General features: G+C 33.7%; 1 protein-coding gene across 1 annotated transcript in view; it reads right to left on the bottom strand.

Moving 5' to 3' along the window:
- Positions 1–22110, bottom strand: part of LOC149085108 (uncharacterized) — a 37536-nt gene extending 15426 nt beyond the window's left edge. Inside the window, exon 1 of the mRNA XM_089232913.1 lies at positions 21882–22110. The gene's annotated coding sequence lies outside the window, so the exon portion shown is untranslated. The remainder of the gene's footprint in view (positions 1–21881) is intronic.
- Between the last annotated feature and the right edge of the window lie 2277 nt (positions 22111–24387).

Raw genomic sequence — 24387 nt, 5'->3', positions numbered from 1 at the left:
GATGTGTTATGATTGAATTACATTTGTACTGTTTGTAGGTCTGTTGCTCTCTGCCACGAGACTTTTTAAAGGGGAGATCGGCTCGCATTCGCGCCTTGAAGTTGGGAACCACAGAAAACAAACTTCAGCCGACCACCACTGTGGTGACGGTGGGGTTCTAACCCGGGACTTCGCGATACAAGTCCGTCACTATGACCACTCGACCACCACAGCGGCAATCAAACGCACTGTAACTAGAGAAATGGTGTCACTGCTATGAACTGAAGAAAACCTGCAAATCACTAAGTGACGTTGATGCAAAAAAAGGACGCTGGCTGAAAAGATGTGTGTGTGTGAGAGAGAGTTTGATGATCTCATTGATGAGCGGCTTAGGTTTTCTGAACATTATTCAGCAGTGGTCAAAAAAGCGAATAGAATGCTCGGTTTCATTGTTAAAAATGTCCCTTCGTGTTCTTCAAAAGTCATTCTTCCGCTTTCCCGAGTCTTAGTTCTTCCTGGGCTGGAGTAGGTTTTGGAGACCATACCTACAGACAGACATAGACTTGTTGGTACAAAAGGCTTGAGCTTTCAAGAAAGGCTTGATTTCTTGAATAGGTTTGCATTGGAGGAACGCAGGTGTCGGAGGATATGATCGGAGTGTTTATAATTTTCAACGGGATGGATAGGATGGATTATGAGTTATTAATACGCTGTCAATCAACTTCTTCGACAAAGAAACGCCGGTATGGATAGATAAGGGACAAGTCCAGGTTGTGGTGTCACAGGGAGTTTTTCTAATAGGGTTGCGTATAAATGGAATCGCTTACGTCCGGGGGTCATGAAATCTAACGCGATTTACGCGTTTAAAAAAAAATACGATAAACATATTTGGATAAATCGAGAAGCTATCCATGCTTGGATGACACAAACCATAGTTTTTTATGGGCCAGTTGCTGTATTTTTGATATGTATTCGACATCCATATTTTTTATGGGCATCTTTTTGTCAGCCGTTGGGAATTTTGTCGGTTGTGGCCTTTGTATTTGTATTTGTAGAATGTAATTTTATTAAAAAATTTCTTTAGAAAAATTTATTAAACCACATAAAAATCGAGTTTTTTTCCCTTTCGGAGTAATTTGAATATTTGTAGAATAATCCTTCAAACAATTTGATCTAGGTACTTTTTAATTTAAGAAACAAACATTTCCTTAAATTAGTTTTGAAACAGAGATTTTCGGATGCAAAAAGGCTCCACGTTCTACACTTACAGCAACGTTTCAGTGGTGAACTTTTTAAACCTTTCAAGTGGCACAGCAGAAATCACTAAACCCTCTTCAAAATGTCATAGCTTTTTTAATATAGAGTAGACTTTCTTCCGATTCCAGCAGATGCAAAAATAGCGGTACAGGGTAAAAGCGTTCCAATAAGAAATCAACTTTACAAAACATCTGGACTTAAATAAGAAACTTTCAAGGAGGCGGGAGAGATATCTTATCATTTCCGCTTAGAGGGTTAATAAATGAATTTCAGATGAAGGAAAAAAGACCAAATATTCGAGTGAGTTATTTATTCCAGATTCCCCACTGTCCGATAAATTACTGGGAATTTTTTCAACATTACAAAATGTCTGGGCTTGTCAATGCTAAAATAAGCGGCAAGAGATTGATGATCGTCAATGCCGCCTAAATGGTTAAATATGCTGTGTGTAATTCATTAATTCAATAATGAATCTAATAATACGATTAATTTTTTTCAGAATTTATTGATTGCAGAGTTTAAAAAACAAATGCTTCTAATGATAAAAATTTCATGGACATGTCTAATTCAGTCAGAAATGTGGTCTGGTTCAACCTTCTCTTTTCGGAATCCCGGGAAATGAGTTCAGATTTGTGGCAAATTCCCGGTTGCATTTTTGGTTCGGGATCCCGGGAGAGAAACCTGATCACCACCCCTGATTGAAAAGGTACGGGAGAGCCATCTGACAAAGTACAGTTGAGAAAACCACTGTCCAAATGGACCATGGAGATACCAGTATTTCGTCTAGAATGTCAGCGTAGTGAACCCTGCTGTGTATGGGTCACCAAAGCCGATAGATATTCATTGCACCCATCGTAACAAAGTTGCTTCGGGACTAACTGTTTCAGTTTTTCTAAGGCAGCACCAATACTCCTGATTCGCAGAAAATTGCCTCTTTCGATGAGTCATATTCTAAGCTAAGTGGAATGGATGGCTGCTGGCGTATTCGGGAAACACTCTCATAGAATAAGATTTTGTAACCAAGGAAACAAATATTTTCTGTATATTATGCTGAGGGTGAACTCGGAAACAAAAGTCATCTTTATACAAAAATTGCCACGTTTTCAAGACAAATAAATTCAATTGGTCGAATGGTCGACGCGTTTCGGCTCTTCAATGGAAAGCCGTCATCAGGACCTCGTGGTCAGAATTCACACGAATGAGTCGTGGAGGGGTGATGTTTACGTCTGGTCGTCCGAAGAGTTCGCCTTTGTATACGCTGCGTCCGAGTGGTCTTTGGATGCGAATTGGGGAGCCATCTGTTGCAAAGTGTTGAAAGTTTTTTCACGACTGAGGTTAATAAAGCCTGTCCAAGCTGACGAAATGGGTGGCGTGTTTCTTCCATCACTTTTTTTTTATATTTGGGTCCTTCAGAAACAACTCCCCGTGTTCCACAGAGTATGCCACGAGGCTTACAAACGTAAGTAACAACAACAAACATATACGGTTCAAGAAACTCAAAATTTGCAATACAGCGTAATACAAAAGAAAGGAAAAATCAGATCAGTATGTACAATAACAATATACGAATGCATTTCAAAGCGCAATATTGCACCAGTGAATGCCATATGGTATCAATGCAATGAAAAAAAAAAAAAAAAATTCAATACACACACATGAATAGAAAAATATACGACCACACATAAGTATATATATATCCACACATACACATATATATACACACACCAATACATACATACAAAGATAGTGAGAAAAAAATAAAATAAAATAAATAAATAAAAATAAAAATAATAATAATAATAATAACAATAATAATAATTAGTACTTAAATGGAAATTTTGATTAATTATTCAAGAATCGAAAACAGCACTTGCAAGGAAAATGAGAATGTACACATTGTATATACAAAAAATAAAATAGAATCCAATTATTTTTTCGCAAAGATATTTTGTACATATATTTTTAGAATGCGAAGGACTTCCTTTGATTTGACCAAATCGGACAATGCAGGCGGCCAAGAAATAGACAGTTTCTTAAGTTCTTTTCTGAAATGAACCCTCTCCTTCGTTAGATTTTCGCACGACAGAAGAAGATGCATAGGATCTTCTTCATTGGTTCCACATATACACAGCGAACTACTGGCAAGTTTCATTCTCGCGAGATAACTTTGAAAATTCCCATGTCCAGTAATAAATTGGGTCAATTCTTCAATCTTCCATCATTAACGAGGAAATTCTGGCATGTTCTGATGAAGTATCCATCGAGAAAATTCAATTCATAATTGTGTGTTGCTTTTGTAAAAACAAACGCTTTATCAAAATCAAAATAATGTGAATGTTGCCAACAGTGTTGGGCAATAGCCGAATTATCCGTCCGTCCCTTCTCAACATTCTTTCGGTGTTCGAGAACTCGAATATTTAGATTTCTTCTAGTTTTGCCAATATATCCATTTTCGCAATTCTTGCATGGGATGAAGTAGATACCAGATTCTTTGGAGGGTGAGATAGGATCTTTCAGATGGGAAAAGGTGAGTATGTTTGTTGGCTGGAATATTGTATAAATTAAAACCAGGCAAAGTTTCTCATTTTTGTGATAAAAGTCATCTTGTCCCCGCCGTGTAGATGGTAGCATGCTTGCCCGATATTCAAGACCCTCTTGCATTCCTTGATATCTTGGACTGAGAAAAAGCCATCTATCAGATTCTGTAACCATTTGTTAGAAAAGTACAAGCTGGTTATAACAGTATTGTTGTCTTAGAAATGTTGCTGTGGAATTTTCAAGACTCACTGATACTTTTGGAAGCCATTTTCAACCGGAATGGTTTTGAACTCACCCTTGCAGATCATATGTACCTCAATAAATATTCATAGCTTAGTTTATCTTGAGACGCATGGAATCATGACTAACGGTAGTACGGGATAAAATGTGGCCTTAAAATGTGTGAAAATTTTATAAAAAGCATTATCAAGATTCCCAAGTACTTTTCTTTGGTTTCACAATTCTCTGTACTTGACACTAATCGTATATATTTGGATCCAACAAGATCACATTACATCATTTCTTTCTATAGATCTTCCTCCTCTCACTTTCTAAAAGCTATTGAATGGGCTGCGACCTAAATGGCTCTAGAATAACAATATAATAATATTCCAGCATCTTATTGTGTCACTTCCAGATAATTTTTTGGGTCCGGAGAGCTCAAAACCATTTTTCTGGATATATGTTAGTGATCACATGAATTTGACTCGATTGTGTATGTTTATGCTATTTTTTATCAGTTTTTAAGTGTATGAGAAAATCAAGCAATTTATCACTACTTTTTAAAGCTCAAAATGAACGCTAGTGATAGTTGCCGCATCTGCAGGCTTAGAGCTGTTCAAGAAACTACACAATTTAACAGAAAGATGTAACTATATTCCTTTGTTACTTTTTTTAGAGTTGAAGCTGTAAACTTTTTGAAATATCACGTTTCTCGAAACACGTATACTTACTATTTGCAGGTTGTAAGAACACATGTTTCCTTATATGTCAAAACGGAACGAAAACAAAATAAACAATCGTTTCTATAGTCGTGAAACAATATTTTCAACAGTAAGGACATCATCAAGATGAAGACTCATTTATAAATCAATTACCGCATTACCGACGTATTCGGCGTGTGAGACTTACCTCATAACTTGTGTAAACGTTTTGCAAACTGAATCAAAAACTTAGAACTGACTCAAAAGACGCGCGCACCTGTTTTTCAAAATTAACTTTGAAGATAAAGAGCGCGACCGTGCCAATACGGTTTAATTAACAAGTTTATTACCGCATTTTAATGACTATATTTTTGAATTAAATTTTTTCTATGTTGTGGCAAAATTTTACACTGTATCACCAGATAAGAGACAAGCGAAATAATGCATCTATTGCAAAAGTACACATTTTCTTATCATTCTACCGTGAGTTGAGATGAAGTTATCAATTAAAGAGCGAAGAGAATTCTTTCGAAATTTCTATTAACGAATGCTTATAATGAAAATTATTCGGTGAGTTTCCTTTCTACATTTTAAAAAATTATTAGTTTTAGTTGATCTATGATAATTATGTTTTAGTATAACGTAATAACCTAACGTATAACCTGACAATATATTGACGTAATGTCCTGCTTCTCTCTAAGTTTAAATAAATCGATTATTGAAATCAACATGGTAAATATTACCAAACGTTCATCCAATTTAGCTAAAAAATGAGTAAAATGCTATTTAATACTATCCACATGGATAAGAAACCCCTATTATTTTTGAGACCCAAGTTTTGGCAAAATAGAGTTCTTTACATACGTTAAACTATTGCACTCTTAAATATCATATGAGTTTAATTTTCAATTTTATTAATTTAAAGTTTTATTTTTCATCTTATATCACAATCAGTTGTTCACTAGTAATTTAAACACAGTTTTAAAGTTTTTTCCAGGTTTGTTCACATCTTTACGTAGAATCTTACGTACGCATTACATGCAATTTTCGATGTTTACATAATACGTACTGTATATACATACCAATATAAAAAGATTCAAGACTCATATGGTGCGTGGGAGGCAACAGGAAGGAACACAAACAAGTGTCAAGAATTTATGTGAGCAATAAACCCAAAATGAAAACTACGAATGCATAAGTAATAAAAACCAAATGTCAGGGTTAAACATAGCGACAAACGATAACGGATGATACGGTTAGTTGGAAGCTGTCAAGCTTTTGCTAGGAAACTCTCTTCTGTCTGTTCAGTTTTCTCAGTTCACTTTTTAGAGACTCGCCTAATACATATAATTTATTGTTGTGTATGTACCCTCGGCGTGAATGAATAACTGTAATAGAAAGCTGTGACTCAGAGAAAAATTGCAAAAATGGGTGGATTTTTATGTTTCTTGAGAGGTCTCGATCACACGCACATCCTTCAAAAGTTCGTTCACGTTCTTTATTAACTCTGTGTCTACGATCGTTTTTTTAGCATTTTTACCCTAATATACTAAATGCCTATACTGCATTCAGTTTCGTAAGAACTCAAGTAGAACCTAAAAACTTCTTATATTAATTCTGAAAAACTACCTTTTCATTAAGGAGTCTCGCACCTTTTAAGATGATCAAAACGCCTCAAAAACTATGTTCTAGTAGAAATATCAGAAAAAAAATTTATTTAACAATTGATTTATTTTAAATACGGTTCACATATTTTTGATTTTACATTCTAATGTTTGAAAATTGGCAAAAAAAGAAATTAAAGATATATATGAAACATTGTACTGTGGTATACCATACTATGTACAATGGCAAATACGTGTGAAAAATTTGAAATAAATCAATGGTTGAATATACATATAATAGGTTTAATCACATTTTTTTTCTACTAGAGCATAGTTTTTGAGGATTTTCAACCATATTAAAAGGTATGAGACCCCTTAATTCCGAATTTCATTATGTTTAGAAAGCGTATAGCTTTGGGTAGTCATTTCTCAGCATTTATGTTTTTTCCCGTATAATTACGTGTCTTCTTACATAGCAACTTATCCCCAATGTCATGGTATTGTTCGGGGATATGGGTGGCAGAATATTTTGGCCGTGAACCCCTCAAGGCATCTAGAAGTCCTTGCATAATTCACAACTAACTTTAAAAATTAAGCGCAAAATTTACCGTATATATAACATCTTATGTCTTTATCCGCCATCTTAGCTTTCTATGTTGACGAATGGACTTCGTAGGAAATAGCTTGAATGAAATTCATTCAGAGTTTTTTAACCTGCATTGTGAGGACCCCCAGGGTTTCACAGGATCATTTTCATTTGCTTCCATTTCATAACTGACACATTTAGTGCTGTAGAATTGTAGTTTATTACTTCAATATTTTATGGTACCGTACGTGAATTATAAAAAAAAATACATTTTGAATTTTTTTCAGGGGGAGGCCCACGGTTAATTGAATTTTACTACAGGAGGTCTAAGACGTCAAAAACGTCGGGAAACACTGGTTTATGGCAAGGCATTTGGTTGTTTTTCCAAGGTCATTAGTATCACGATATCTTTACAGTTTTTAGTGATTCAAATACACTCATTGCCATAAAAATTTGCGCACCAAGAAATAATTGTGGGATCGAAACGAAAGTTGGCCTGAAGGTACATGTCGGGCAGATATGCAAATGATTAGAAATGCAGCGTGATTACGCATTGCGTAATACCACTAGAGGGCGTTGAACTTCGTTCTCCTTGGAGTATAAAACAGGTAAGCAGAGCTTGCTGGAGTGTATTTAATCGTTTGCAAAGGAAATGCTGAGGTAGACATGCCGTTACGCCGCCGTCGAAGACCATATGAGCAGTTGTCAGAGTTCGATAGGGGAAGAATCATCGGGATGATGGAAGCTGGGTGGTCAGCTCGGCGAGTAGCTCGTCAACTAGGCCGTTCTGATTTTACTGTGAAGAGGTGTTGGGACCAGTGGACAGAAGAGACGTCATTTACACGACGACCAGGTTCAGGACGCCCTCGACAGACCAGTCGTCGAGAAGACCGTCACATCATCCGAAACGCACGCGTAGAGCCAACTGCCTCATTGGCCGCTATCCAGACACATGCAGCAGCTTCACTACGGGCCCCTGTGTCTTCCCGAACCATCGCAAGGCGCCTGGCTGAAGGACATCTGGTATCGCGGCGCCCATTACGTGTGCTGCCAATGACACCCACCCACCATCGCCTCCGTTTGGAGTGGTGTCGAGCACGACGGGATTGGACTGCAACGGAATGGAACCAGGTCGTCTTCAGCGACGAATCGAGATTCAACTTGAGCAGTGATGACAATCGTGTTCGTGTGTGGAGGCCCCGTGGTGAACGCTTCAATCCTGCCTTCGCTTTACAGCGACACACCGCTCCCACAGCTGGTGTCATGGTATGGGGTGCCATTGCTTACGATACACGGTCACCCCTAATATTGATCCATGGCACAATGACAGCCCAGCGGTACGTCCATAACATCCTTCAGCCACATGTGTTGCCACTCATGGCAGGGCTCCCAGGAGCCATTTTTCAACAAGACAATGCTAGGCCACACACAGCAAGGATGTCACAAGACTGCCTCCGCCACATTACCACCCTTCCCTGGCCTGCTCTATCCCCAGATTTGTCACCAATCGAGCATATCTGGGATCATTTGGGACGGCAAGTTGGACACCCTACGAGGTTGGTCGAACTAGAGGCGCATTTACAGCAACTGTGGAACGAGATGTCTCAGGACATCATACGGAACTTGTATGCCTCAATGCCCGCTCGTATCGCATCGTGCATTCGCGCTAGAGGGGGTCCAACAGAGTACTAAAACTTCTGTTCATCTGTACTTTTTTCTGCAATAAATGATCCTTTTTCTTGGATTTTCTAATCACTTACTTATGTATTACTCCAGACAGAAAAACAACAAGATGGAAAAAGAACGAAGAATCTTCTCTATCATTATACAGAGAAAGGCATGTTTCATTGTCTTTCGTTTCTTTTGTGACTGCAAATCCATCTAGATTATGGTGGACTTGACAGCAGTCGGCGGCAGCCATTGCGTTGTCTGCCAAGATGGCTGAGCAATATCGCGGCATTTTTCCGTTCCACTACCTCTGGCAAGACTTTTATATATTACCTCGAGGTATAAACGTTTTGCTGGTATAAAAGCAGAAATCTAATAGTGTTTTATTTAATATAAGTATATCCAAACACCATCTATTCATAAAACGCATATACAAATAACGCATGTCTAGGCGTTAATTCACGTAACTATTAGGTAAGTAACTAACGCATCTAATTTCAGCATAATATTCCCTGATTGGGAAACTAAACTATTTTAATTTAATATTTTTACACACGTCTATAATTTCCAAACTGTGACCTTAAAATACTGGAAGAGCGGAACGTCTTGCTGTTGAGAGAAAGGTAATTTTACTTTGGGATTTTTTTTTTACATATTTTTAGGTATCAATTCGATAGGCTTGACCATGCAAATAAAATCAAAATAGAGTGATACCCCTAGTTATGAGTTTAATGATATTAATTAATTTATCTAAAATTAGTCCTGAATGTTCATCGTATCATGAAAAAATCGTTTATTGAAGCTAAGATTCGTTTCACATCCCGATAATGTTCAAACTTATATAAAAATCATTAAGTAGATGATGGTACAGAACTACATATCGTCTGCCTCATACTAGAAGCAAGAATGTGCAAACTAACACTTTTTTTATCAGTTGGCTAGATACCATATTTTTAAATCCCTGAAAGGACAAAGATCGGGTCATGTCTGGTCTGACAAATACCTTATTTTGCTGTCTAAGTTTTGCCTGAAACGCGAATGTGTATACCTATTGAAACACGTTACAAAACATTTTAGGAAATAACTTCCACGTAGAGTAACATGAGTAGAGAGTAAATATTCAAACGTCATTTCCCACGTTTTTTTTCCAGAACATTGCACATTCATGTGCTTCTGGCGTGGGAAGAGGACGATATTTATTCTATGCAGAACCAAAGCAGTTCGACTCACAACACAAATGCTGTAAACAATACAATCCAACAATCACAATTAGCTTCAACTTGTTCAAAGGCACATGCTTTCGTGTGTCAAATGCACTGTTTCAATCGTACGTTTCTAGCTCATGAGTCGAATACTGTAATTTCACGCAAATCAAAGGATTTTTAACGATCAAGTCTTTTTCAGATTATTATTCACAATTCGAGACACTTGAATCTGGAGATGTCCTTCACGAGATTACGCATCTCACAGAATGAATACTGAAATTATACGAGAAAGAGTGTAAAAGATGAAGCGTGAGAGATTGCTCTAACAGTACCGGTACTAATAAATTCGGAACTCCAATTTTTTCGAAATGTATCGAATTTTGCATTGATTAATAATGAACGTAGTATGCAGGAAAATATTAAAATCCCCGAATGTCCCAAGTTTTGCGTCTGGTTCATGAAAGTTTACTTGAGTATTCTGAAATATATTTATAGGCATTAAATACACATTTTTGTTCAAGTAAGAAGAGTTGCATTTGTTAAAGTTTAATTAACACTGATTCTAATAATTGCACTGTCACAGTCAATCTAGGGAGTGTACTTAGTCGCAGCATGTTGACTGTCAGAACTGACATAGGATCAACTCCATGGTTTTACGGAGAGAGTGAAAATTAGAAAGAGCTCGAATGATAACGTAGTATTTTTCATTATTATTGTTCTAATTTATAATTTCACAAATGGTAGAAAAATGTTATGGCTTACAATATAATTACATTTTTGATAAGAGACAGCATGTTGAGGTTTAGATTATGCCGCAACGTTAAAAGAATTAATAACCAAAACTAACAAACTACGCTTAATGTAGTAAGTTAATTACTGCAGTTCAATCAAGTCAGACTTCGCACTTTGAATAAAATAAAAAAAAAGTTTGAAAAACTTGTATGTAATCAGATTTACTGCTTATCAGTGTTAATCCTCTTAGTATTATAAAAATTCAAATTAATAGATATTATTGAGAATTAGTAAAGAAAAATTAATGCCAAAACTAGAAAGTGCTTTTATACCTAAAAATACTGCTTGAAAACTTTTATAAACTGTCAAATGGAATGATATTCAAAATAAATCCATTATTCTTGAGAAATAGAATTTCCAAATTGGATTTATTTTCAAATATTTCTATCTTACTCATGCACACACATTACTGCGTGATATTTAACTTGTTGGAGGCACTCAACGTGATGAATGTTATGATCAAATACACCTTATAAATGTTTTGTTTAATTTATGTGAGTGGGCGATAATGAGCGACATTCGTGCAGAGCGTGCAGGAGTAAACACAGGAAGGGAAAATTACTATCGGTATATATAAGCATTTACAAATATATAAGGTTTCGAGGAGGAACGATTGTGAAGTTCATCAGTCAGTAGCAGAAATTATCAGATTCAAGGTTGAATGTATGACGTACTAACAAAGTCTCGTAACAACTGTTATTATGGCACTTCTAAAATTTATAATGACATTGTAAATTTTATCAATAGTCGTACCGATAATCCTGTGATTAGCGTAAGAATCTCACCAATAGTTTAGGTCCTGGTTTGAGTCTTAACGAGGGTATGTAATTGTATTATGAGTACGCATGGAATTACCTATATGAAACGGAATAGCTTCTATGAACATTGATGATGTGTATAAGTTTTTAAGGCTACCACAAAGATATTAGCAAGCATTTTAACTTTCATTCTTTTGTATAATAAGATAATTTTTAAAAAAAAAAGTACTTCAGCGTACTATAAGATCTAAAACAGCCAATATATCTGCATCATCTTCAGTGTATATGCGGATTCATTCATTTTCTATGTAATATTATTATTTTTTTGAAAAAGTACACTGTGAATCGCTATCAAAAATAATTCTCATAGGAAACAGTGTCAAAAAAAGATGACACTAATGTTTAACAAGAATATAACAATAGTCCAGTTTTCTTATTTAAAAAAAAAAAAAAAAAAAAACACCGCTCAAGTATGCACTTAATATGAATCAACAGAAATTCTTGTTATTGAAATAAAAATTTTAATTAAGATCTTACGCTATTAATTAAAATTTGAAACACTGTTCCCACCCTGCAAAAATAAATAAAATTCAGTTAACTATATTTTAGACTTATTATTTCCTAAGAGAAAAACACGAGGATTTTCTATAACAATCCCAATTTAAATACGACAAAAACGGCAAAAAAAAAAGAAAAAAAAATTTTTCAGACGTGTTTTCCGTACGATACACAAAACCTACTTTAATTCAAATTCTCTCGCAGCATGTAACGTCTTTTCGTTTTTAAATTAACATTCACTTTCTGGATACAAATTCACTTTTATTCCACAAGAATAATTCACACAGCTGCCGCGGATTACACGTTTTCTTTTTTTACCTTCACAATGAAAACGCCACATTTTTCTAAATAAATAAATAAAGACGTTGATTAAATATTCTGAATTATTTGTCTTAACAAAACATAAACGTACTATTCACACAGACGAAGGAAAATGACAAAAAAATAGAGGAGAAAGAGGATTTTCTATACTTATAAAGCTACAAAACTCGTAAAATTTCTGTCTTGTTCTGAGAACAATACCATTAACCAGATCCTAAATCAATGATCTGTAAGTACCTTGAATGCGCTTGCGCTGACAAAAATACACGTGCATGAGAAGCGGCTGTATTTTCTGGCCCATCTTGCACCCATCGATCCTCTTATACGGATGCAGGAAAGAACTCTCCATTGTAAAAAAAAAAAAAAAAAAAAAAAAAAAATTGCCCAATCGCTTTTCTATTGCGATTGTTGGCAAACAAATCCGTTAGCTTTAAAGTTCTCGGAGGAGAAGAAAAGCTAAAATCGATGCCCGCAACCTTGAAGGGGAAAAAAAGTCGATAGTCATCGGGATAAAAAGGAAAAGTCACTGTATATAATACACTGTCAAAAAAAAAAAGTATCCAATGAGTGTTTTCATTTTTGTTTTATTTTAGTATCCAGAATTAAAAATGCATCGTGTTTTCGTTACATCCTGACCGATGTTATTGAATTTCGTGTTATTATTTTTCTCGGGCCGAAAACCTTTAAGAGGATTATTATTTTGGGCCCTTTTTTTTCTTTTGGCAAAACTAACAAATATTGTGCTAAGTATGTATTATTTCTTTTAGGATAGCGGTAACTAATAGATTATTAGGTGAGACATGCTACTGTTTCCCAGCGGTAATTTGCTTTAGCTCGTGACAGCTATTGATTTAATAGAAAGCAAAACAACTCGAATAATATGTGAACGTAGTCGAGTTTGCTTGTATATAACATAGCCCCTTGGGGATTTACATAAAATTGATTATTGAGATTGATACGGGCAAAATAAGCTTATGTATTACAAATACAAATAGAAATACAAATGCTGCAACAGGCAAATTGTCCAACGAAGTGGCTGAAAAAAAGATTCGCATGAAAATCATTTGATCATTTTTGTCGCACCGCGGTCGTTTTCTGCACACGAGGGCTAATTAGACCGGCACCTACAATTTATTGCCGATTCCGAACGGCAGGCTTGTTTTATATACTCATTGAGAGGTTGCTGCGCTAACCCCTCATGGGGGACTCCCTGCGGTAGCAATTTTTGCTGCGGTCAAGTCGCCGTTTTTGTTGTACCCCTGTGTCAGGAAAGTTTTCTGACAATGATGAACCGGGTATCGAACTCGCGACACCTCTAAACATCCTTTGGTACTTTAGGCGAGTATCTTATTGACCTGGGCTGCCGCGACCCTGCCCATAAAAAATATGGATGTCAAATGTAACCAAAATATGGATGTCAAATATAACCAAAATATGGATGTCAAATATAACCAAAATATGGATGTCAAATATAACCAAAATTTGGATGTCAAATATAACCAAAATATAGCAACCCAATATAAAATCATATATCACGAAAGAAATAATTAATAATTAATACAATATGATACACACTGCCCATAAAAAAATTATGGTTATTTTATCTAAGTGTGGATAGCTTCTCGATTTATTTCACAATGTTTATCGTACTTCTTTTTAAACGTGCCAATTGGTCAGAAGTCGCGACCCCCCGGAGTAAGCTATTCCATTTATTGACAACCGTATTAGAGAAAAACTCCCAGCGACACCACAACCCTATGTTTACATTGGAAGAGCGCAGATGTCGGGGAGGGGGGGGGGGAATATGATTGAAGTGTTCAAAATTTTCAACGGCATGGATAGGATGGACCATGTGTGTGTGTTATTTTTAAATCTCAATTCAACTGCTTCGACAAGGGGACACCAGTATTGATTAGTAACGGAGGATTCTAGGCTGTGGTGTCCCAGGGATTTTTCTCTAATAAGGTTGTGAATAAGTGGAATAGCTTACCCCCGGGGGTAGTAAATTCTAAGACAATTGACACATTTGAAAAGAAATAAGTTAAACATGTTGGGGCAAATCGAGAAGCTATCCATTCTTAGATAAGACAAACCATAAATATTTTTTATGGACCATATAATATACTTTATAAATTATTTATATATTATATTTGATCATGTGTATATAGTCTTTAGTTTTCATGATTGAATTTTTAATTGGGGGGGGGGGTTGCTGTATTTTAGAAAAATATGACATCCATACTTGTTATGAACATCTTTTTCTCAGCAACCTCATTGGGCATTTTGCCTGATGAGGCCTTGTATTTGTATTCCTATATTTTTGGTTGTTCTGATTTCCCTGATTCGTATTATTTGTTTTTAGAATTGTCCCTTATTAAATGATAATGATGTCCCCTTGTCGGAGCAGTCGATTGACGGTGTATTAATAATTCATGGTCCGTCTTATCCACCAAATTGAATATTTTAAACACTTCGATCATATACCCTCGACACCCGCGTTCCTCCAAAGCAAACATATTCAAGAAATCAAGTCTTTTTTCATAGCTCAAGTCTTGTACTACGCTATATATAATATAGTGTGGATGTAGTTTTTGGTTGATATCTTCTGAAGAATTTTGAAAATTTATTAGAATATACATTATATACCTTTTTTATGTAATTGATTTTGCTGGTAGTATTTGGGTTTATGTGGTAAAGGTTTTTTTTTTGAAGTTGTTAACATTATATATAATTAATCCAGAAAAAAAAAAACCAACCAATCTCTATACGTTTCACTTGACATCGACCAAAATGTTTTAGCATATAGTTTTTCAACAGGTATAGTTATTTGATGATTCTAAAGAGCCCGAATTTTTGCCCGAAGTTTTTGCCGATCACAACAGACGTTTGTTTATCACTGCCACCTACCAGGTGATCCAAAGGCAACAGAAAAATTTATCAATGCAAAAATCACAGCACGATTGCGGTTTTCGCAGAAAACATGCCCAGGACGACATGAGATTTTTTTAAAGTAATGAAATGAGAAAGTTTTATTGCCAAAAGTGGCAATTTAGTCGTGGACTATTACCTGGGTAATGAATGTAACCATTGTGTGGGGATAAAATTTTTCCGTTATTTCTAAAAATTTCCATGTCTTTCTTTGAAAATGGTACCAAGGCCCTTATACAAATACGTCTGTTACGTACTTAATCTTTCCATAGTTTTTTGCAGTACCTGTGTGTGAATTATTTTTGTTTTATCTTAAGGGAATTTTTTTGGCTCGGTTTGTGTTTTAAGCATTTAAGCAGTTTAAGTAATAATAGAGTTAAAAAAATATAGAAGTGTAATCGATTGTATCTTAATGAGTGTATTATTCCTATTACATCATAATAATTTGAGAAAAAAACTTGGTTAAACCAGCGAGATTAAAACCTGTCAAAAGTTAAGTGTGCGTGAATTTAGTATATGTGGAACTATTGCCTCGCACGGAATACTATTAGAAGATTGGACTAATATATTGCAATTTAAAGTTAAAAGATAATATTTTAGAAAGCCAATATGGGACTTCCATAGAACAAATCTTAGTAACACAATAAGATCACTTAAAACAATTAAAGAACGGGATATTTTTTGACTGGTTTTAGAAGTGTTCCGCAACATTTGTATAACTTAGTAAACGGCAATTTAAGATGAAATGATACAATAATTTACCAGAAAAGGGATGCATTTCTTAATTAAGAAAATTCTCGTAATTCTTTTCATACTATAAAAATATTTTAGTTTGATAGCGTGTAAAAAACTAAGACGATGGAACACTTATAACTATACCTCTACAGCATAAAACGAAGAAGTTGAATAGAATAGAAATTCCCCCAAGTACGTATATAAAATAGAGAAATAAGATATAGAAATCGACCGTTTGAGAAAAACAGATTTAAAAGAATATATGATCTTATATCAAAAAATAATACTTACAGTTAGAAAAACAAAAGTGTATATGGTATACACTGATATATAGCATACCGGAAAAGTGCGAGTCACAAAAATCACGCAAGAGAACAATTGCATGAAATCGAATTTAAAGGGAAAAAAAACGGAAAAGGATCTTCGAAAAAAAGGAACCAAAGTAAAAAACGTTGAATTCTGTTTTATCAGATTTTCTGTTTTCTCCCAGCTTTTTGAAAGATGATTTGATATTCAGATTTCAGCTGCACGCGATAGGCAACTATAGTATAATTTAGCTCTTTTATCTATATAAAATTCACAGCGTATACATTAAAAAAATGTAGAAATATTACAAAAAGAAACATTTAATTAAAATATAGCTTTAAGAAATATCTATTTACCGGAAATATATATGTTATGTTGTTTTTTTCCTTTGTTCCATAAAATCCCGTCTTATTTTAAGTTAAGAAAAAGAAAAAAATACTATATATATAAAAAAAAAAGTTCTCATAAATCTTGTTTTATGCTTTATTAAATTATTCTTTTCATAAATGCTGCTTTAAAACATTCCCTTTTTTATGGAAAGCAATGGATACTCGTAAGCATCTCAAAGTCGATTGAAAAATACCATAAAATACAGGGTGTCCGGGCAAAAGGTGCCTAAAACTAAAAGTAACGGCTTATAGTGAGAGAACCGCGCATGATTATTCATAAATTTAAGTTTCGTTGAAGAAGGCAACTCTACAAATATATTTGCAGGCTCAATGTGAGCAATCTTAGTGGCTCTGTAGATGCCCGAACGGTATTCGAACTCTTGTCAAATGTTTCATTTTGGTGTTATTGAATAAACTGCTGCACAGTTGAATCGACACTTACGAGTTGAATGGTTTTACTATCGCGGATCCAACTAGGGTCACCGATTTGGGAAATCTCATTGCTGAGCGGCTTAGGTTTTCTGAACATTGTTTAGCGGTGGTCAAAGAAGCGAATACGTAGAATGATCGGTTTCATTGTTAAAAAGGTCTCTTCGCGTTCTTCAAAAGTCATTCTTCCGCTTTTCCGAGGCTTAGTTCTTCAATTTTAATTTCAATTTATTTTTCCGTACATGAAAGTATTACAGTGCATTATAGAATATGTATGATTGTTGATACAGGTGAGAACATTGAACAATATAACAGAAAAAAAACTGAACATGTACAGTCGAACCACGAAGAAAAGGGCATAGAAATGCCCTGACGAGCTCCGTGGCCGATTAGAAGAGTTGGCAAAAACAATCAGAAAAACCAAATGAAAAAGTCATAAAAAACAAACAAACATAGATTGATGCTATTATAATGAGGAAAAAGAAGGAAATATACTACATCTCTGATGGCTGTTGTGTTAAATAGATTTTTAGACGGGTCTTAAACATGCGTAGGCTATTGATTTCTCTTAAAGCGGCAGGTAGAATATTCCAGCATCATGGGCCCGTAGTACTTATATTGTTGAAAAGCATATTAGTGCGAGCCACAGCGGGGTAAAGAACATTACGACTACGGGTATTGTATTCATGGTTAATCGAAGTCAGTTGTATAATATCTGAGAACATATGTAGTTTAATTGCCCTGAGCATAAAAATTTAAAGAAAATAATCGTGGAGTATATGAACAGGAAGGATCTTAGTTCTATGGGAGGGGGAATGATGAGAAATTGTTCTCAGGAAGCGTCTCTGGATGGTGGCTAGATTATTAGCTTCCTGGACTGGAGTATGTGCCATAAGGTTTTGGAGACATACAAAGGGACATAGACTTGGTTGAGGGGGTGCAGAGAAGAATTACGCGTGTTCTTGTTGGCACACGGGGCTTGAGTTATGACGAGTGAGACTTCATTTTTTAACATGTTTACATTGGAAGAACGCAAATGTCGGGAGGGGGGGGGGGTATGATCGAAGTGTTAAAAATTGCCAATGGAATTTATAGGATGGTCCATGAATTATTATTATATCGTCAATCAACTGTTTCGTCAATCAACAGTATCGTTTTGTAAGGGACAATTCCAAGTTGTGGTGTCGCAGGGAGTTCAATAGGGTTATTAATAAATGTAATTCCTAACCTCCGGGGTTGTGAATTCTAACACGATTGATTCTTTTAAAAAGAAGTACGATAGACATAGTGGGATAAATCGAGAAGTTATCCATACTTAGATAAGATAACCATATATTATCTTATTTATGGGCAGTATCTTTCGTTATATATGTTCTTATTTTAGGTTGCTGTAGTTTAATTATGTTTGACATTTATATTTTTTATGGGCATCTTTTTGCACTCACCTCGTTGGGCAATTTCCCTGTTGTGGCCTTTGTATTTGTATTTGTATTTACACGCTGTTTCGAATCACGGCGTTTAACACACGTCACTGATTTAAAGTCAGATAGACTAAGCACGTGCGGAACCTTATGCTGTGTCATCCACATGCCATTACTACTTCTAAACCACACATGCCTCTCTTAAGCATTCCTATGGGAAAATTCTGAAGAATTGGTGGTGCATATCACAAAATGTGCAGTGTGAGTGTTGTTTATCATCATTAAGTTTGTTTCTGAGGAATGCTTCCTCAGAAGGGCTCCTATATGTCTTCTGCATTCGGAAGCAAACAAATCGGCAGATTAATTTGCCTTTATTATGTACTATGCGTGATATTTAAATGTTTCTGTATGTGCTGCCTGTGGAGAGACTAATTTCTAATAGGAGATCGGGTCGCATCTGAACCTTGAAGTCTGAAATCCACAAAATACCAAATTCAGACGACCACAGCGTCCCTATGCTGGCAGTCAGCGCGACGGCTGCGAAATGTGTCTCAAACGAGATGTCGACAAAGTGCATACGCGTGACCTTGGTTGAATACTTGGATAAAAATTTCGAGTAATATTCCACCGCAGCACTTTCTTAAGCATGTGTAGTTCTCTCAGTTTAGGCCATATTTTTTGGGTACTGTCAACCTGGTCACACCGTATAATTGGATTACAAAGATGGAAAGATGCATATAAGATACATATGAATTATAGAGGTGATGCAGATATTTTCAAAGGTCATTATCGTTGAACAATTCATGCATGGGGATTTAATGTAGACTTTTCAAATGGCAATAAAGTAACGCATAAAATACATTTGAAGTAGTTTATACTCATATGAAGAAACCGTCAAACGTTAACCATTCATAAAATATAGCATTTTTGCTTGCAGTGCTACGTATTCTATTTGATGTAGCTAAATAAATACCTGAGGCATGTAAACAATAAAGATAACGTAAGGGAAAATATAAGCTCTCCAAGGAGAGTAAAACTCACCCAAACACGTCGGAAAATCAAAAGTGTTAGCCTTCTGATAAGTATTGTAGTATGGTTTTTATCAGTACTTTCGCAAGAAGGCAGTTGAACGGCACTCAACAACTGATAAAAACGTCGGTGAAAAACAAAGCACCCTAAATATACTGTTTATTTTTTGCTTTCACGTTTTATTTTAATCGGATTGTACGTAATCCCCTCTTCGTGGAGGTTTGTGCGACTGAAATTGCCCCAAGGAAAAAAATATTTCAGACGTTTTTTCCCTTGTAGAAATTCCATCAGAGATATTTTTTTAAATTTCATAACATAAAACAGATTGAATGAATGCCAGAACCTTTCTTCTACGATTTCGCTGAGCCAGCGAATTGTACCAAAGTGTGCGTGCCTTATCTGGAAGAAAACATTGATGTATGGTTCTCTCCAAGGCCAATCCTATTAGCCCTCGTTTTTTACCTTTCTTAGGATTTGCAAAGTCTTCCACGTATAAAAAACTGGGGAAAAACCTTATTTTGATGTTCTATATATTAAATAATTTTTGCATTGAGTTACTCAATTAATGTACTTATAAATAATTTGTATCAGTAAAGAACTGTTTACTACCAACTCAGTTAGCCTTCAATTTAAATGTTGAGCAGAAATGCCTTCGTTTGGTTTGAAATGGGCATGAAATGGTAGTGGTAGGTCCCAGCAGTGAAAGAAGTGGTCACACGGGAAGCAACGAAAGTCGAACAATTTACCACAAAATTAATGAATGTTATTTGACTCGCATGCAAATAAACAAATCAGAAAAATAACTGTGATATGATTAATATTTTATATTTAATATATAAATCGCATTATAAGTTAATAATATTCTATATGATGAATAATACCACTGAACATGTATATAACACAGTTTTATCCAAAATAATATACTAATACACATTCAGATAATTCAATTTATATTATCAAATATAATTATTTAGTTTATAAAATATGTAAGCACTTACTTTTTTGTAATTTATAATTATTCACCACGAATGACCAGAACTTACTTAAGTAATTTTGTCCTCCGGACTGCCACTTTTAGAACATAATAAATTTACGTCACTTACTTCTTTTTGATGAGGAACAGGAAAAAAAAAATTATTTAAAGTTATTTATTAATTTTGATTAAGTTATATTGATCACATAAAAATAAAAATTAGTGTAGTTATTTAGTAATTGTTTTTTTTTTATATTCAATATCATCTTATTATAATATTGAATGAAATTATAAAAGTTCGTGTAAGTAAGGCTTTGAAATGATATAAAAATTTTAAAATTGCAAAAATAAATGTAATTTTTTGAAAAATTTGAATTACTTTCTCCAGATTCAAAATTATTTGGAAAAATAAGAAAAATTTATTTTCAATTAGTTTTTGATAATAGCAAAATTACATTAGTTTGCTTCAAAATTTCAGTAAGTTATGAAAAAAATTAGTGATAAAAATATTCTTTTACATAATTATCAGAGATTCAATGACTAATTGCTATATAAAATAACTAAAGAAAGTATTGAGGGAATATACATTAACTTTTTCATTTCGGTAAGACGCATTAAGTTTATTCACGACATGAATAAGACTTTAAATTGTTTGATATTCAGTAATATAGTTGTTTGCTTCGGTATTTTTTGCAAAAAACGAGGTTATAAATGGATGGTTTGATATTATGAATATATTTCATGTAAATAAAATAAGATTAAATCCATTGACGACAACATATCATATAATCTAATATTTATCTTCGCATCAACCACGGCTGTCGAAACCTTCGAAGTAATAGCGGAGAGTGATATCATCTTCGAACACATCATATAATTTACAGAAAAACTAGTACAAGTAAATTTTAGATGCGTTAAACATGATAAAAAATTTTATCAGTGATATTGAGAATTTTTAGTTTCGATATTCATTGAAAAAAATTATATCATATTATCAAAAAAAAAACTTATAAAATAAATATATTATTTTAAAATTGTGGAAACAACGGAAAAGAAGCAAATAAAATTATAATTTTACTTACCCAGTACAATTCCAATTTATAATTTTGCAATAATTTGTAATAATCAAACGCACATTTATAATTTTACCGATACTGATTAATTAAAATTTTTATAACTTCGACTATAATATTCAAGAAAAGTCACGAAATGTTCCAAACTTGAGAAAAGTATAAGAAAGAAACAAATAAAAGTACATAATTAAATTACATAATATTTTGCCGCATCCACTTCTACGTTAGACAATATATTCTAAAGACAAGTGGTCTAATGGACAGTTTAAAAGTGTTTAATTAAATTATTAAAACAATTGCACATGAAAACAACATTCGCGACGGTTTTCTGGTCAATTTTACTTACAGCAGTCGAAGTCCTTTGATTGGAAATAACGACAACAATAAAGAGAATAAATTTTCTACTCACCTTCTAATTCCACCGGCGTACACAACACATAAACAATGTTAGCTGCAGGCCGGACAATTTCTAAATATTAGCATCCGATTCTTCAAGGATAATAGGAGAATCGAGTGCGAGCATGCGCGTTGGCACAATGTCACAAGCTTTACGTACTATGCAGGTGATGCGAGCGAATCTTCAACACCTTCGGGAGCAGCCTGAAAGGTCAGACTGACCAGTCTGAGATGATTCTCACGTCTAAGCTGACACAAAGTGCGCGAACACCCGACCCCACCCACACAACTCTTTTTCCCCAGTACACCATCAACGCTACTAAAATCTTCCATAAAGCTTGGCGTGATTGGCGCTCAAACACAAAGTCCAATCTCGTTTCCCTCTTTTATGAGAAACTTCCTGCTTGCCATCAAACTAAAATAAATGCTTTTTAGTGTCCGAAAGGAAATTAAAATAACATAATTTGATTACAACAACATTTTTCTTTCGGGAAAAAAAACAAATATGTATATATATATATATATTAGAATACTTCTCATCCCATTTTTTCTTGATGTAATACGTTCAATCACAAGTATTTTCGTCATTTCATTATTTCAGTCTGGATTTAAATTTCAATATTTCAGTTTTATACATTTTTTTAAACTGCAAACACACACACAAAGTATACAAACAGAAAGCATAATGAGACAATAATATGTAAAGACACACCCAAAAAGAAACATAGGTCGTAAAACTTGAGCACACACAAAAATGGCATCTATGTGGCTCCAAGGGACCTCTTTCCTTCCAGGAAGCCTACATGGTTGATATCTTCTGTATTTACAGAAGCAAATAATATTAATAAATAAATAAAATAAATGACAAATAATGTGAATGATAATAATAAATAAATAAATAATAAATAAAGTGATAATATATTTTTTGAATGATAATCATTCGTTCATTAGCCACCAATATGAACCAAATATATTACAGTGTCAGATTTATGTCAATGTCTCTATAATGAAATAATTGATTAATAAATATAGGCAATTGTGATTTTACTATTTAAAAAATTTCGCAAAAAGAAAAATTAATATTTATATATTGTATGTGATTCGATGTCCAGAACGAAATTTATGTGTTTGTGCCTTGGTATGTTATTGAGAAGACAAGAAAATAAAATATTATACTGTAACTACATTGTTTCATAATAATAAGAAAACATTTTCCTTACGTTAAAATTAATTTCGTTGTTTAAATTTCAATGTTTAAGTTTGATTTGAATTTAAATATTTAAGTTTGATTTAAATTTCAATGTTTAAGTTTGATTTAAATTTCAATGTTTAAGTTTGATTTAAATTTCAATGTTTAAGTTTGATTTAAATTTCAATTTCAATGTTTCAGTTTGATTTAAATTTCAATTTCAATGTTTCAGTTTGATTTAAATTTCATTATTTTAGTTTGATTTTTTATTTGATCTAACATTTTCATGTGCGGAAATAAAATTGAAATTCAATTTAAATTTAAATTTCATTATTTCAGATTGATTTAAATTTCTATATTTCAGTTTAATTTGAATTCTAATATTAACAGTTTATTAATCATAATTCTCTTTACATTTTCTTGATACAATTTCTTTTTCCTTCCAATAAAAAAGTTTCTTTTTGTACAATACTTAATACTAAAATATTATGTACTTATAGTACATAATATTTTATCATTATTATTGGATTTTCAAGATAATTGCTCTTTTAATGGTTTGCTGTATTTTAGATATATTTGACATTCATATTTTTTATGGGCATCTTTTTTTCAGCCACTTTGTTTGGCATTTTGCCTGTTGTGGCCAGGCAAAATGCATATTTGTATTTGTAATTTCTTAATCGCAATTTTTTGACTATTTCTTCATCACAAAACTTATTGCAATTTTTTAATATAATTTCTCCATCACAATTCCAATCGCAATTTTGCATCAATTACCATAAATTCTAAATAAAAATTTTTTGACGATTACACAACAATTTTGACGATCACCACGATACTTATCTCATGCGGTTTCTTGATATAATTTCTTAGTCGCAATTATAATCATTTTTTTGTCATAGATTCTAAATAACATTTTTTTTAACGATTTCTCTTCATCACAATATTTTTATCATAGTTTCTTAATATAATTACTTAGTCATAATTTTTTTCACAGTTTCTTAATATAATTTCTTAATCACGATTTTTTTCAGTTTCTTAATCACAATTATTTTCAGTTTCTTAATCACAATTATTTTCAGTTTCTTAATCACAATTATTTTCAGTTTCTTAATCACAATTATTTTCAGTTTCCTAATATAATTTCTTAATCACGATTTTTTTCACAGTTTCTTAATCACAATTATTTTCAGTTTCTTAATCAAAAGTTTTTAACCGCAATTCTTTACACCATTGTTTAATCACATTTACTTTCGTTTTTATAATCATGATTTTTTTAATAAAAAATTTTTTCAGAATTTTTTGATCACAATTTCAATATCCACATTTC

The sequence above is a fragment of the Pholcus phalangioides genome, unplaced genomic scaffold (genome assembly GCF_987345545.1).
Source record: "Pholcus phalangioides strain wild (caught in Gottingen) unplaced genomic scaffold, Ppha-v1.0 ptg000007l_1, whole genome shotgun sequence".
Classification (NCBI taxonomy): domain Eukaryota; kingdom Metazoa; phylum Arthropoda; class Arachnida; order Araneae; family Pholcidae; genus Pholcus; species Pholcus phalangioides.
This window is presented reverse-complemented; position numbering and strand designations above follow the sequence as displayed.